The sequence below is a fragment of the Equus caballus genome, chromosome 9, assembly GCF_041296265.1.
Source record: "Equus caballus isolate H_3958 breed thoroughbred chromosome 9, TB-T2T, whole genome shotgun sequence".
Taxonomy (NCBI): Eukaryota; Metazoa; Chordata; class Mammalia; order Perissodactyla; family Equidae; genus Equus; species Equus caballus.
In genome coordinates, this window is record NC_091692.1 from 66578915 (window position 1) to 66595520 (window position 16606).

The window sequence follows — 16606 nt, forward strand, 5'->3', positions numbered from 1 at the left end:
CACAGAAATATTTCCAGAATTTATATCATCCCCTAAAATACAGAGAGCCCACATATATCAGCACAAAAGCACTTCTTAAATTATAAAATAAATCAAATAAGTATCCATTAACTATTATTACTCTGTATGAAGAAGAGAGCAAACATTATTTTTAATACACTGCTTTCTTTTTTTTTTTTTAACTTGTGTGGCAGGATCCTCCATCCCTGAGTGAGATTCAACAACAGTAAGGTCTAAAGCAGATTTGGTACCCTGGGGAAAATAATAGTAATGTAAAACAAAGTAACAGTCAATATAATCTAATTACAGTATGACATATCTACAAATTATAATCCCATGTTTTAAGAGAATGAAACGCCTGCCTCTGTCTATGAATTTGTAGTTGAGCCTTAAAGCCTCACCATTTGACCTCCTTTGCCTCCTCTTTGCATAGGGAAATTGTGGCTTAGCTTTCTCTGCAGAGATGAGAGTCAGCTAACATCTGGGTTTAGGTCCTTGTACTGCTACCTGCCAGGTGTGCAGCAGTAGACAAGTCATTGAATCTCCTTCACCGTTTGTTTCTTCATCTGTAACACAGGGATAATGTTACTCTCCTTCCCCACAAGGTTGTTGCAAAGATTAGTGACGTATGTGCAGACATGGGCTGAAATCATAGAATCTTGGAACTGAAAAGGACCTTCCAAATATCGAATCTATCTCACTATTTTTTGGCTAAGAAAACTGAGGCACAGGAATAGTAAATGCTGTGCCCAAGACCATTTAGCTAGTGAGCCATCCATCTGAGGCTAGAAACCAAGTCTTTTAGTGAGTATGCTTTGTTTTTGTTTTACTAGATAGGCACAACAGAGCAGATACATACACGTAAGGAATGTAAAGACTAGGATAGAATGATCTGAAAGAGAAAGTAGGTTTTTTACACCAAGTGACATGACAGCAGATAAGAAAAGAGGAAGGTACAAGGAAGAATATTTATTAGAGGGTTTATAGCATGGCAAACATACATTAAAAAGTGAAAAACTTTTAATTACCCAGATTTGTATTAAATAGTTAAAATATCTGCTAAAGCTATTTCTAAATGTATAGAATTGTGAAAACTCATTCCTTACTTTCCCTGTTTCTAGCACTCTTCTTATTCTAGGACTTAGCAGCTCTTAACAGTGAGCACCAAGCCCCCGCTTAGTGCTGCATTGCCGCCTGTGCTGGCTGGGGGTGGAGGGTGCAATGAGGAATTTAAGGGGCTGAGCTGGGGAGAAAGAGGTGGGAGAGGAGTAGCTGCTTCAATTAGATGAGGAGGACCACTGGAACCCCTCACTCACAAATGACTCTTCCGTGCTTTCTCATCTTAGAGGTTCAACTGGATTCACAAGTTTCTCTTACAAAATGCAAATGCCTTCTTAAAATGATATTTACATCCCCGTAAATTACTTCAGTGATAATAATTCTACATTTCTCCTCTCATCACATCAGCTTTGATTGGTGACAGGGAGGTAGAAGGAAGTGTAACTGAGAGCTTAAAGCACTTAGGAAAGTAGGCCTAGATAGGAGTTGAATAGTAGACGCCAAAGGGTATTGAGTGCCAGGAGGCAAAAGCAGCTCATTAAAAAACAAAAAAAAGATTGGTGAGAAATGCCAAAAACAGCCTTTTGGCTACTTTGCTTTTTTTGCTTAGGGCTATAGAGGTAACCAATTAAAATCCAAGATGTGATACTACCCATATTTCCATGTGTGCTAGGAATAAGAACAAGTCAAATTTACAGTCTGGAATTAGTAGACACCATCCTCTAGAGCAGACAATGGCAAGATGACAGAGCCAAAAGCTGAGAATCTAAATTCAAGTTCCTGCTCTAACGATGAGGAGTCACATTTGTCTATGAGTAAAGACTCTGATTACAGTCACCTAAACACACAAAGCTTCATTTTCCTCTTGTAGAAAGAAGTCCAGAAGTTGGCAATCACTGGTATAGGTTCAGGATGTCAAGGCTGGGGTCTCTTTAACATTTTCTTAGCCTTTTCTTCATGGTTGGAAGAGGGCTACTATAGCTCCTGCCATGACCTCCGTCTTCCAGACTGGAGAAAGGTGGAGGTAGGAAGGAGTGGCACCTATATCAGTGAAGCAAAAAAACCTTCCCAGAAACTTCTAGCAGAGTTCAGCTCATGTTTCAGTGTCCAGAACTGTGTCACAGGCTACCTAGAAAAAGAATGTGAAAAATTGACTTTTCTGCTAAATATATTGTCATTCCAAATAGAATTAGGAAGGAAGAAGGGAAGAAGGGATGTTAGTAGTTAGCTGTCTCATCCTACAATCACTAAGTAACTATATAACCTCAGAAAAGTTATTTGCTCGGCCTGTATCTCATTTTCTTATCTATAAAATGGTTATCATGAATATCTGCTCTATCTTAACTCCATGGTATACCCCCACCAGCATTGATTAGGGGAAAATAAATGAGGGTTTTAGCAAATTGAAAAGTTAAAAGTGGTATATACATATAAGGTAGCTTTATTAGGAAGGTAATAGAAAGGAAGGGGTTATACTTATTAGAAAAAAGAGACTGTAATGCATACCTTTGCACTTCTCTGATCATCGGTGAGAGTAAAATAAACATAAATTATCTAAAAGTCCATGTTGGGCATTTTAAAAATAAACCAATAGGTAGTAAAAACTTAACCTTAAAATATACCAACTGCAAATTATTCTTACAGTCCATGAACTGTATGAACTCTTGCCATTTGACCAGTCATAGTACAACCTAAGTATGGTCTCTGAGCATCTTGAAAGTTTGGTCAAATATATCTGTTGTGGGACAAGACAGTGAAAATACTGCACTCTGGAAATCCCTAATGTGGATAGCTAGTTAGGAAATTTTTTTTTTTTTTTTAAACCAAGAGTTGGGGTAAGGGGCTGAATTTTGAAAGTAAACCAAATGGTGTGACACTGATCATTTCTGTATTCAAAGTTACAAGAGCTTTAGACTTTTCTGGTGAAAAAACATTTATCCTTTGTCAGGCTGACAATGTTCTACATTCAAATGTATTTTCAAATAGAATAATATGTTAAAATATTTTGTTTCAAGAATATCACTGTGTAATCAAACTTAGAATTAAAGTTAAAAGTCAGAGATCAGGGGCCAGCCCGGTGGTGTGGCGGTTAAGTTCGCATGTTCCGCTTCTTGGCGGCCCGGGGTTCACTGGTTCAGATCCCGGGTGCGGACATGGCACTGCTTGGCAGCCATGCTGTGGTAGGCATCCCACGTATAAACTAGAGGAAGATGGGCACGGATGTTAGCTCAGAGCCAAGCTTCCTCAGCAAAAAGAGGAGGACTGGCAGTAGTTAGCTGAGGGCTAATCTTCCTCAAAAAAAAAAAAAAAGTCAGAGATCAGCCAGCTAATATCTTGAAATCGTGCATACAATAACCTTCTCTTATAGATCCAGATTCAGAAATTGCCACATAGTCTATCAGTTAACGATATCAGACAGCATAACTCTATAGCAGCACTACTACCTAATTGAAACAACCAGTTTCTTAACAGCTAGGATAGACATAAGATTATAAGGTAGTTATTTGGTTCAAAGATTTGAGATCATTGCACAGAGGTTTTCTTTTGTTTTTAACCTATTAGACTGTTTTCTTTAATTCAGTAGCTGTCATATGTCCATGAAGCACAGGGGATAGGGGTAGAGAGAAATACGCCTCTTGCTTGCACATGGATCACAGCTGGGCCAATATTCAGTAATCAGACAGGACAGTTAAATGGGAATTGCTGGAAATAATCTGGAGCATTATGCTCATGAAAAGATTCTATCAGTTGTGTTTGGAGGATTTTATTCTGGCCTTTTGCTGTATGAAACGGGACCTGACCTCAAGTGTGAAGCCTGAAAAAATACATTACGGGGTCAAAAGAGCAATGGAGATGCTTCTGGATCAAGGGAAATGGTTATCAGGCATGGAAATAAGGAGAGAATACTGATTAAAGATCTTGGATAGTGGTTCAAGAATAAAAGGTATGGAAGATCAACATGCAAGTGGTAAGAGATGACGTGCAGAAAGGAGACCTGGGAGACTGTGGAAGCATTTAGAGTTTTCAGACTGGAGTCTACACATACACAACTACAACCTGTAGTTTTTTAAAACCTCACAACTATTTTATAGTGATTCTTGATTGTGTTATGGGATGATGTTAACCAACCATTGTTCTATAAATATGGATGGAACATGAAATTAAGAAGGCAAATATAGTGTCTTCAGAAATATTCACCCTTGAACTATTTATGCATCTCATTTTGCATTTATCTATTAGTCTTTCCGGGTGCAAAAAAAATTATCAAAATATCTTTGTGGCTTTAATTTTTAGGTAGTTATAAATTGAATTGCAAAAGGTAGAATATTTTACGGATGTGAATCTAGATTCAGAGCACTTAATGAACATGTAATATGTTTTCATTGTGTTCTTTAGTATTTATTCCTTTAATTAATTCAAAGAATATTTATTGAATGGCTACTGTGTGCTAGTAACGAACTAGGTCATGTCATAAAGATCATAATCAGGCTACTAAGAAAGATTTTATCCTAATAAAAACATAAAAATGGGGGGCCGGCCCAGTGTCACAGTGGTTAAGTGCGCACATTCTACTTCGGTGGCCTGGGGTTCACCGGTTCGGATCCCGGGTGCGGACATGGCACCACTTGGCAAGCCATGCTGTGGTAGGAGTCCCACATGTAAAACAGAGGAAGATGGGCATGGATGTTAGCTCAGGGCCAGGCTTCCTCAGCAAAAGAGGAGGATTGGCAGCAGACGTTAGCTCAGGGCTAATCTTCCTCAAAAAAAAAAAAAATGTTCAATGATTTTCAACACAGATTTACTTGGGAATATGTTACTGACACAGTGATTTAATTTCCAATTGAAAAAATCCTTTCAGGAAAGTTTTAGTCCTCTGTTCTGAGGAAATCGCTACGCCTGCTATTTATTTTAACAGCTTGTATACTACTATAACCCTTATCAGGATACAGTGCAAAAATATGCTAAATCCTTGCAGTGTGGAAACTGAAATAAAATCAGAGGCACTGGAAATATTTTAGTTAATATCCTAGAAAAGAAGACAGAAAATATCTATAGTCATGAAGAAAATGTTATTGATGTGTTTCCTAAACCTAAATACAGATTGGGAAGGCAGAGAGTTTCCTAGGAGATTTAAACCTTACTAATATTAAGAATGAAGAAAGATATAATATGGTCCAATTAGACCTACCCTTCAGATTTTAATAAAAAGTTTAGGGAGAAAAAATAGTGCTTAATGTGAAAACAGATATTACCTTCAAGTGATATCTCATAAGTACATACCTAGCTTTGCGATGGCATCCGTTATTGGAGTGATTGATTACATAACACATGTTCTGTGTCTTTTATCTTTATATGGATTTTTTTGGAACACTGCTAATGGCTTAAAATCTGAATATGTTTATAAATGCAACTTTGTTTCTGGGTAGTCTTATTCTATCTAATTCCTTTTTATGTTTGGCTTTTAATCAATAATTTCAGGCTAAATGTAATCAAATGTCTGGAAATAAAACAAGTTGTTAAATGAAATGATCTATTACCTGATAATACATGGGTTATCCTTGTCTGCTAATGCTTATTCTTTATTGATCTTGATTCTGGTTTAGGTGCTAAATATATATGTGTGTGTCTGTATAAATATATATTATAGCCAAGGGAAGAAAAGTGGGCACTTTTTATACACCACTCTTTTTTTCTCTTTTAAATCTTTGCTGTTTCTTTTGTTAGATGTGATTATGTAGTCTGCCATATGATTTCTAGTCATTCTTTACTTGCATCACATGAAAATACTGTGATTCCAAAACACTGCATAATAGTCAAATTATGGTAATATCATTACTCTTATGTTACCATATAGCTGCCTTGTAAATAACCTTTCAGAAGTAATTGACTTTCAAAATATTCCCTTCAATTATTTTGCTTTGGTCCTAGTACTCTTTGCCAATTCTACCATCTTTCCTTACTCTTCATATCATTAAACTAAGAGAATACATCTCTGAAACGAATATATTCAGAGTCTCACAGGACAGACATCTGAGAAAATCCAGCTCAAAAGGAAACAACAAAAGAGCAAAATGTAGAACAATGTTGGGCTCATTGCCTAAGTTATTTTTGGCCCTGATGATCTGGACGAGCGCTTGCTTGTTATGAAAGATGACTCTAAGTTACTCTACACTGATGGAATTTATTGTAAGGAAAGGAATAATTTACAAGTCATGGCTTCAAGTTACAGTTGCAGACTTTACGTTCATATAAATCATTTGCTATATTCATATAGCCAGTCATAAAAAAATTCAGAATGTACTGTGCTGTTTTGGATTGTCCTAGGCTTCCTTCTCTAGCTTCTTAGATTTCCCAAAGTATCAAGTTTAATTTTGGGATTCTCTCCAAACTTCAGATGCCTATTCAAGAAAGATAAGGAAACATCAGAATGTCCCATTAGCTCAACTTCAGTAATCTCTTGAAGATTTACTCTCTGACTAAACCCCAGTCTTCATATCAAATCATATATTTATTACTGATAACACACAAAAGGCTATATAATTTATGTATGATTCATATGAATGAACAAGCTCCTTTAGTTTGTAATATCCACTTAAGATGGTTGGTTTGAAACCATTTCATATTGTACAATTTTATTACCTAAATTTCTTTGATGAACTACCAAGAACTAATACTCTTGGAAGGACTTACTTGGATAAGTTGATAAAAACAGATTAAAAAATGGTCTTTTTTAGTAGTCTTATTTGTAGGTTTTATAAGCCATGCTAATCTGAAATAGAAACTAAAATATGAAAAGGAAATCCTCCAGGCCCACAATATGCTCCCTGTTAGGGACCTCCCTAGTTCTGTGGTCTGCACTGTACAAAAGAAGAGAAAAGCTAGAGCTAATTTACAGGAGAACCTAAGATGAACAAAGAGCTGAACAGTTAGTTTTAAGACTTAGAAGAAAGGCCCCAGAAACTAAGATATTTTAGCTTGGAGTAAAAAGATTACAAAATCAATAACAATAATATTAGCTTGCATTTATTGAACACTTGCCATAAGCCATTCTTCACAGTTACTTTGTAAGATATATACTATTATTATACCCATTTTACAGATAAGAAAACTGAGACTTGGGGTAACTTAACTTGTCCAAGGTCGTATAAGTGGTAAGTGTTGGAGGTAGAAATTGAATCATAGAAATCTGACTCTAGAGCCAGCTGTTTAATATGACAGTCACCATAAAGCATATGCTATTCATACAGACTGAATAGTTATTTGAATCACAGAACACTCCTTAAGATATTATCAAAAAAGGTGAGCTTGAATCTATTCAAGTTTTTAGAGCTAACATTATTTAAAGAAAGTAAGGTTATTGGAAGAGGAACAAGTCAAACAATATCAGATGAAACAAACATGAAAATGCAAACCATGAGACATAGCCCAGGATCACTGACCCATTTCTGCAACAAGCCAATGGCATGCAAAAAATAAACTCATAAACAAAAGCCAATGCGGAATTTGCTAGGATCTTACTGCTCCAAGTGTAGTCCTTTTTCAGTCCAGCAATGCTGGCACCACCTGGAAGATTGTTAGACATGTAATATCTCTGGTCCTATCCCAGACCCTACTGGAATCTTAAGATCCCAGAGTAATTCATTTGCACATTAAAATTTGAGAAGCACTAGTCTAGATGATTAGACACTTAACCAACTGTAATATGTAGACCTTGTTTGGATCATAATCCAACAAGCCAACTGCAAAATGACACTTTTACCTATTGAGGAGACTGGGCATTTACTAGGTCTTGGATTTTACAAAGGAATAAGTGATAATTTCATTAGGTGTGATCATGGCACCTAATGGTTAATGATGATTGCCCAAATCTTTTAAAATTTAGACATGTATACTGAAGCATGCAGGGATGAAATAATATGTCTGGAATTTGCTTTAAAATGTTTTGGCAAAGAAAATAACAATAAGTGATACAAATGTGGCAAAATCTTGAAAATTGTTGAATCTGTATGATTCGTCGTTCTACCCGAGTATCTACTTTTGAACATGTTAGAATTTTTCATAAATATATTTTTTAAATACCAAAAGAAATGGGCTTATGCTCTAGAAATTTTAGAAATAACCAAAAGATAGAATTTTCTCATAGTAAAAGGGGTTAATCATTTAACAGGATGCCAAAGAAGCTTTCTCTAAAGGATTTTAAAAATTGAACAAAATCATTGGTCTGGGTGCAGTTTGAGATATAGTCCTGGCAAAAGCCAGAAGACTTAAAAAGTCTGTCAAGCTCCCTTTCTCATAAATGATTCTACGGTAGATGTTATACTTTGTGAATACTTTGGGTCATTGATTGTAGATTTAAGGCCTTAGTTGTGTTTTACGAAAAGGAAAAGCAGTGAAGATGTCTGTGTTCTAGCCCTGTCTTTCCTCTCCTCATGGCATACTTCACTGGCAGTTCACTTTAATGGTTGACTGATGGAATGTTGAGCTACTACTCATCCCAATCGAGCATTTAACAGAGAGTCCTGTACTGATCTCATTCTGTTGAGTCTATGCTTGTAACTGCAGACCAAGGCCTTTTAATGTTATGTGATCAATAGGAAACCCTTTTAAGCTGGTGTGTATTTGTCATATAGAGAGGCATTCCTTTCAACATCACATAAACCCTTAATGTACTTACCCACTGCAAAGCATATCATTTTTTGTTTCTGGAAAAGGCGGCCAAAGAGAATTCCACAAGCTATTAAAAAGAAAAACCAAACACTTTTGCAGCTTATTAAGTGGCAGTATATGTGGTAATATGTTTTCTATTTTCTGGCTCCTTCCTATAGAAACCTGAGAATGGTTCTTAAAGACTAAATAACAAACTCAGCCAACATCCCCAGAGGTAGACATTATACTGTTTACAAATGAACAACCCCTGTTTGACTGGTTTAGTAGGTGCCTCCTGTTTACACAGTGAGTCAGTGGATGAGCAAGAATTTGTTTCCAGAAATCTTATTTTAACCACGAGTAGTTTTTCCATTATGGTACTATATTTTGGTCTGTTGGTTTGAATTTTATGGAATAATCTAGAGCATCTAAGATTTTCCTTTAGAAAAATAAGTATTAGGAGGAATAAATGAGTAATAGGATCGTGGAGGTTTTGGTTCTGACTCTGAGTCAGAGAGTTGCTGACACTCAGGTGCTGCTCCTTACACTTCTCCAATTTAGGTTATGCCCCTGAGAGCCTCCCTATTTATAGGAAGCTGCATTGTTAGACGTGTGTGATTTTCAATTTTGTCAACACTTGAGTTGTTTTCTCTCCTTCTTCTTTATTCCTCCTAGCAGATGCCCAGTCACATAGTCTCTCCCTCTGTTCCCCCTGCAAAAGCAGCCCCTGGATAAAATTCTCTGCATTGCTTGTTAGCCAGCAGTCAGTACAAACAAAACCTGGCTGTCAAATCGTGACCTTTTGGCATTGTGCAAACATGTTTCATACCCGCCTCGACCCCTCTGCTAGTTTGTTCTGCTATAGCACAATATTATAATCCTTGGCTCGAGAATTGTAATTACAATAATTTTTTGTTTTTCCTAACCTAACCTTGCGACCGTTAAAATTGTTTATTATTATAAAATATATTTCAAGATTGAAAATGCCTTTCCTACTGTAGATGGATTTGAGAGGAAGCATGATGCCAAGTTTTGTAGTCTGAAGAATTAATAAATATAGCAAAAGTTTTATTTCCTTTTGCTATTTTAAAAGAATATCATTATATCAAAAGGAAGAGCTTCAATGTGTGTGTGTGTGCATGTGTGTGTATCCCAAATGGGATTTATGAGAGAAGTAAGACAGTAAGAGAGTACTGTTTAAGGAAAATTTTCCCCAAAAACCCTAAAATCAAGACAGACGTAAAAACACATTAAATATTTTATTTAACTCGTGAATGAAGGAACTAGTGAGATGTTACAACCAGTTCAAAGGGGAATCTAAACAGACATCTATAGATCAGGATTACTGAAATGATTGATCAGATAGAGGCACATTCTTCCACTGTTGGTGAAGAGAGTCAATTCAAAGTCTCTTGGACAGTATTTGCATGGACAAGAATGTCTTTGTTTACAGACAAGAAATATTTTGCATTGCTATCAGTTTTTATTATTTATAGAGTTATAAATGGCTTCCATAGAATCAAAATCAGATAATACAGAAGAGCGGACTCTAGACACTGCATGGTTTTCCATCAAAACCCAGATTTTTTCCCTTACAGTAATGTATCCCTAACTGTGTCATACCATCAGTGACTCCCTACTATCAACAGAAAGAAGTTCAAACTCCTTAAGCAAACATTTTAATTTAAGTCAGCCTCTTTCCAACGTTTTCTGTTATCCAGCCCACCGCCCTTAAACCCCACTTTATTCAGCCAAAGTTAAACTACATATTCCCAAATTCTACTAATTCTTCAAGTCCCTAATAAATTGTCACTTTTTCTCCAAGAAGCCATGTTGTGCTTTATCTACTTTAACTAGGAATTACTGTACATGCCCTCAACCCTCAGCAGATTTTTTTCTGTACTTTTCTTGTGCATTGACCATCTGCTATAATCGACAGTAGTTCTCAAACTTGAGAGTACATCAGAATCAACTGGAGGGCTGGTTAAAACACAGATTGCTGGGTTCCACCCATCCTCTTATTCAGTGGAGCTGAGGTTGACCCTAAGAATTAGCTGGGGTTTTTTGTTTTTTTGTGTTTTTTTTGGTGGGGAAGATTGGCCCTGAGCTAACATCTCTTGCCAATCTTCCTCTTTGTGCTTGAGGAAGATTGTCGCTAAGCTAACATCTGTGCCAGTCTTCCTCTATTTTGTATGTGGGATGCCGCCACAGCATGGCTTGAGTGTTGTGTAGGTCTATGCCCAAGATCTGAACCCACAAAGCCCGGGCCACTGAAACAGAGCATGCGAACTTAACCACTAAGCCACTGGACTGGCCCCGAATTTGCATTTCTTACAAGATCCCAGATGCTGCTTATGTTGTTGGTCCGAAGACAAAATTTTGAGAACCATCTGCCCAGAGGAACTATGTAAAAAGCTGCAGATAAGATTAATGACACATAGACTCAGCCCTTTAGGAATTCACAATCTAAGGGAGGTGTCAAAAGCTGACTCCCCAGAATATCACTAAAACCACAGTTTGGTAAGACAAAGCTGCATTTTTGAGGTAAGGAGAACACCACCTCAACAGAGCCTTAGTAGTGCCTTAGCGGTAGGGGTAGTATTAGTTGGGATATTTGAAATTTTTAAGTTTGATTTAAAGTAGATCTTTCAGTGTAACAATTTGGTTAGGACTGAGTAAGGATCATATATCAAGTATGATAGTTTAGAATTGATAGAATAAGATGAGAATTTTGAGGCAAGGGGTCCAAAGAGTTCTGGTGTGTAAACTATCGGTTGATGCTTTTTATTGAAGAGTTGACGTGTCGTTCAGGATGTTTCTGGAATGAACCAGAAGACAGTAGAGTAGTAAAATCATACTAATATAGACAGCTGTACTAATAGTTTCAGAGACAGACACATAAACAAATAATTAGTGTGGTAAGATAAGCATAATTGAAAGTCACAGAGCCCTTTGGGAGCAAGTATATAAAATCTCATAACCTGCCTTCCATCTGCCACTGCCAGGAATTCCAAGATCATGAATGTCCTACTTTGGTTTATCTTTTGTACATCATGGAAAAAGCATCATATTTATGAAGGCAATGTTCCTCCTTGTTTCTATTTCTCACTCTGTATACTATTAACATCCCCAGGCCAGACTTGCATACTTCCACATATATATCTTATGAAAAGTCAATTTCAAATTTTGGAGGAGTGGAAAGAATTCATGTTTATTAAGGACCTACTATATGACACATACAATGCAAGCATTTGTGTGCATATATTTCAATTAACTGTATATTAGATTTGTGTGATAATTATGATTATCCACTTGTTAATGCAGTTAATCCTATTGGGACCTTAATGATGAGTGGGCCTCTGGATAGAGCTCTTTTTATATTATTCAAAACTCATGGTCCCTTATTTTTGGGATAGATAAGTAGTGAGTACGATGATTTTAAAGCACAGTAATCCTCTACTTAAAAGTAATAGAAATAAGTATATATTTTTGATACCTGAGTGGCAAGTGATCTTAACTTTGGAAAGTAACACAAGCTCTAACCTTTGGTGGCATAAAATTGACACCTGTTACCATGCAAATCAATTTTTAGAAACACCCTAAAGTTAGTGTATTAAAGCTACATCCAAAAAAGACAAATTAAATCTTTTGAAATTTAAATTCTGGCACATGATTCAATGTTTAAACTCAAATTCTTGAAGACATAGTTAAAACTGCACCAAATACATCCTATGTTTGATCACAATACTTGAAAGAATATCCAGCATATTTTTACAGATTCCAAAATCAAACTAGAAAATATGCATATTGTAAAGTAAATTTACTTAGTTTCATTCCTGACAAGCTAATATGCATGTTCTATAAAGTCGCTGAGGTAAAATTCATTTCAATATTCTTTCTCAAAGTTTTGAGAAAACATCAGCAAGGTAGTATGACTTTAGAAGTTATCCACTACTTGCCGTAATGCTAATGGCATTCACAAAATACAAATTTGCTAGCTAAAGAAGCATCATTCTATTAGCACTAAACTATTTTGCACCCAGCTCTCTTCTCCTTTTGCCATATGGGCTTTTATCACACCTTTCCTTCAGCCCCAGATTTTTCTGTTCTAATTACAGCTAAGTCAAATTGGTACCAAGAGGACTTCAGAGAGTAGGCTGTCTTAATTAGGACCACATAGATTTTGAAGCTATAAGTGAAATGTGGTGCTGAAAAGAAAGCACAGAAAGATATATTGGGAAGCGGCAATAGCCTGTCCCACATCTTCTCTGCAATGAGATGGAGAGGAGTCAGAATCCAGAGAAGTATGCTCTCTCCATGCACAACATACTAAAGTGCAAATGTAAGAGAATATTAAATATTAGTTTAGCTAGACACAGGATGAAATAAGGCTCTCTGAAGGCAGACTACAGAAGTTGCCAGAGGCATGATGTGGTTATAGGAGTGCTTAATCTTTTCCAAACATCTACTAGATCTGTCTTTCTCAACCTGGGCACTCTTGACATTTGAAGCTGGATAATTCTTTGATGTGGGGGCTATCCTGAGCATTGTAGGATCTTAAGCAGCATCGTTGGCCTCAATCATGCCAGTAGTACACCCTCAGTTTGGCTATCAAAAATATCTCCAGGCATTGCTAAATATTTCCTGGGGGTAGGGTTGCCAGATTTAGCAAGAAAAAATAGAGGACAGCCAGGTAAATTTGAATTTCTGATAAAACAGCAAATAACTTTTGGGCATAAATATGTTCCAAGAAACAATTGGTACAGACTTGTAGTAAAAAACTATTTGTTGTTTATCTGAGATTCAAATTTAACTGGGAGTCCTATATTTTATGTAGAAAACTTACTGGGAGGCAAAATTGCCTTTGACTGAAAAACCCTCTGCTGTAGGTCTCAGAAAGTCAAGAGCAAACACCCGAGAGGCTCTTGACTGACCTGATTCCAATGTTGCTTCTGTTAACCTCTCTGACCCCAATAACTTTGTTTGCAAAGGGAGGCTCATTAACCTCCGTCACAGTGTGGAAGTGAGATCCAAAGGAAATAATGCATGAAAAATGCTTAGTACGATGCATAGTACGCATAGTAAACGATTGATAGGTAGTTGTTATTACAATCTAATGATCCCTCCCAAGTGGTGTCATAATATTTACTGGTCTCTGGACTTAATTTTTACTAACAAGAAAGACTGTATTATGGAAACAACAGGAGCCCTGCAGTGATTCTCAGTCTTGGCGCACACTGAAACCACCTGGGGAGTGTCCTCCCTAATGTCTGTATCCTAACTCTGAGGGAGCAGGATTTCATTGATCTGGAGTCTGGCCTAAGGATTGGGATTTTCAAAAGCTTCACAAGAGTCCTAAAATGTCTAGCCAAGGCTGAGAACCACTCTTTGAGAGAAAAGTATCGGGTAATTGGTACTCCTTAATAATGAAGAAAGGGAGTAAGCTTGACTCAATTACATCTGATTCTTGAATTGTAGAAAAGTGGGTTGGGATCAAATTTAGGGAAAAGATGGACATAATTTCATTCATTCATTCATTCAACAAATATAATATCTGAGTGCCCACTATGTTCTAAGCAGTGAAGGAAGTCCCTGTCCTTGATGAATGCTAGTAGGGAGAGACAGACAGTAACAAATAAGACATTTTAATCTAATTTCAAAGTCTAGAACTAAGGCCTACATGAGAGATGGTAGCATTCCAAAGAATCAAACAAAGTCAAAAATAATAAGAAAGCAAAATGTAGAGAAACCAATGTGACTTGACAAGATGTTCTCTGTGCTTAGCTCTTAGAAGAGGTATAAGTAGGAAGGGCATATTACCAAGGATGAGTTACAAGCATGGCATAAAACTGTAAAAAGAGTGAAAGAAGGCCAAAACACAGTGAGGTTTTAGAAATTCTCAAGAAACTAGCTAACTAGGATCATTGTGTGAAAAGGGAAGTCCTAGAATAAAGGAAAACAAGAAGGAAGTCTGAGGGTCTCTTTTTGAGGAAGATATGCATTGTTTAATAGACTATAAAAAGGAAGAACAAGTGTAATGCCTATTTTGCTTTATGTTTCTCAATTAAGAAGAATAAGCTACTAGAAAGTACAGAACAAAAACCATGAAATGGAAATTTGTAGGCTAAGGTTAGTGAGGATGTAGTGCAAGACTACCCATATCCACTTGACAAGAATTGTAACCTCTTGGTTCAGAAAACTGAGTTATCAGGATATTTTCTTATGTGGTCACAGAACCCTTGGTAGTAATATTATAGGAATGATAGTGTATCATTACACTCGCTTTTATAACAAACCTCAAAATATATATAATGGCTTAAATACAATAGAAGTTTACTTCTTGTTCAAGACCGAAATTAGTGTTCCTGAGTGGTGGGTGCCTCTCCTTGAAGGGTAGATTTAGAGACCCAGGTTCCTTCTATCTCATGGCTCTGCCATCTTTAATAAATGGCTTCTCAGGTCTCCTTGTTTATCTACTTCCAGGCTGTGGAAAGGATAAGACCATGGAAGGTCACCAATGGGATGGTCTTGTGGGTCAGGCCTGGAAGTAGCACATGTCACTTTTGCAATCCTTCCATTGGGTATAAGTCGGTCACTTGGGCACCCCTGATTGAAAGGAAAGCTGGGAAATGTAGTGTGCCCAGGAAGAATAATCATCAGGTTTGGTGGCAGCAAACGAGTTTCTACCCAGATAATAGGAGATCTGCTAGCAAATTGTAGTTAGACGAATAATTCACATTTCAAAAAAATGGTGTTGAAATGGAGTTGAAGGATATAGAAACAACATAGGTTTGAAATCACTTGGGAGGAGGAAAACAGTGATCACCTGGAGTCTGCACCTCATCTTCTTCTGCATATTAGAAAGGCATTTACCAAATGCATGACATTGTTGATAAATGAGAACTGAGAGATGGTATCATTCAGTGAATTCATACTTCTTCAGATAACTGTGTCCAGTGAGTGGTAATCATCGTTAACCATGAAGACAGTACTGTGCCCTGTTATTCTCCTTGCCCATGTCTCATTAAATGTAAAAACTTGAATAGAGACAAATTTGTGTCTGACTCACTGAAAGAAATATTGAATGAACTGTGGATGAAAGAATCAAGAGTTGTTTGAAAATGCTCTCAGCAATCTAGAATATAAGTCAGCAGAATTTTTCTGAAGACAGCAAGGGAGTAAATATTTTAGGTTTTTGCACCATAAGGTCTCTGTCACAACTAGTCATCTCTGCTATTGTAGCCCCAAAGCAGCCACAGACAATACACTAATGAATGGATGTGGTTGTGTTCCAATAAAAACAAATTTACAAAAACAGGTGCCAGGCTAGATTTCATCCATGGGCCATACTTTGCTGAACCCTGATCTAGAAGTACAGACTAAAATCTGAAGGCAATAAATCTAAATATGTTGATTTAAGGCCAAAGAACAATAGGCCTACCACTGTATATATGTGATATCCTTTCTAATCACAATAGAGCTACAAGATAGACATTATTTGCTCATATTTTACAGATAAGAAAGCTAAATCTCAAAAATAGTTTGACCTAGCTTTCACATCTGGAAAACACTTTATGGGACATTATGCCACTTCAACAAATGTTTGGGTGAATTGAGAGAGTCACAATTAATTGCTCAAGTCAGAGATGGAGCACTTCATATGGCAGCACTCCCTGCAGGAAAGCCTTGGGGTCTTCTGGCTTCATTCTTCTCCAAGTGTCTGACCTTGAGAGACTCACTTGACTTCTTTGGGCCTTGACTAACAAATCAATAAAAATAATAGGTTCAACTAAATAAACACCAAGGCTGCTATCAGGTCTAATGGGTTGCTATTAATATATTAAGGGCATCACGTGAAAGAGAATTGAGACTTAGTCTTCGTAGCTCTAAAAGCAATTCT

General features: G+C 36.8%; 1 protein-coding gene across 9 annotated transcripts in view; it reads left to right on the forward strand.

Moving 5' to 3' along the window:
* OXR1 (oxidation resistance 1) overlaps positions 1-16606 on the forward strand; it is a 451197-nt gene that overhangs the window by 341426 nt on the left and 93165 nt on the right. The window lies entirely within an intron of this gene.